Source organism: Frankliniella occidentalis, unplaced genomic scaffold (genome assembly GCF_000697945.3).
Source record: "Frankliniella occidentalis isolate FOCC.00 unplaced genomic scaffold, Focc_3.1 Scaffold127, whole genome shotgun sequence".
Taxonomy (NCBI): Eukaryota; Metazoa; Arthropoda; class Insecta; order Thysanoptera; family Thripidae; genus Frankliniella; species Frankliniella occidentalis.
Window position 1 is genome coordinate 159,037 of NW_026267254.1, and position 1,026 is coordinate 160,062.

A 1,026-nucleotide genomic window follows, 5' to 3' on the forward strand; every position below is an offset into this window, starting at 1 on the left:
ATTGCGTGGAGCGAAACTCGACGTTCGCCAGCGGCGAGCCAGCCAGCCGGTCCCCCGGCGAGTATTAGCAGCGCCACCGCCAATCTCAATATGTCCAGTCTGGTGAGTCGTCTCTCTCTCTCTCTCTCCCTCTCTCTCTCTCTCTCTCTCTCTCTCTCTCTCTCTCTCTCTCTCTCTCTCTCGTGTATGTGTGTGTGGGGGAGAGGGGGGAGCGTTCACATTTGTGATGTGGCTTTCGCAGTGAAAGGACATCGCACCTATCCGCATGGGTCACACGGACACCCAGTCTAGCCGCAACACAATGATGCAGCAAAAAAAAAAACAAAACAACAGATAGCCTAGGAATACTGAAAGCCGAAATTAAGCCGATAAATTTAACAACATTATCACCGTTATTTCGAGTGGTATATATTTTAGACGATTTGATGCGATAAATTTTACATTTTATTGGGCATTAAAGACGTGCAAATGTAATGAAAAAATTAAAAGTGCGATAAACCCCATTCCGTAGTTGTAGTAAAATGCAAGAATTGAAGGATGCTATACTCTTCAACGAATGACAATTCATGCGGGAATTTTAACTACCACCTTTTCAGGTAAAATGTAGGCTTCTCATTTCGGACGTTCCTTGAATTTGAAGTCATCGCTCCATTTAAGATAACAGAGATCGACGTCAATAATCTACAGGGTCATAACCCGATTATTCGCGGATTAAATAATACAGTCCGTTAACTTTCGCGACGACATTCATTAATTATAACTTTGATGATCCAAGTAAAATAAAGCAAACACGTAAATTTATTTTATCTCGTCTGCGGCTGAGAGGCCGGGGAGAGTTCAGCCGGCCGCCGGCGCGTGACCCCAGCCCAGCAGGCAGGCCGCGGTCAGGGCGCGGGGCGCGGCGGGACGAGCCGGGGGTGACAAGTACCTCCGAGTAACTATGGGCTATTACGTGCGCCCGCAAGGCACGCCACATGGCGTGGCGAGGGCCTGTCAGGCGCGGCCCGTAAGTAATAGTTCAGTAGC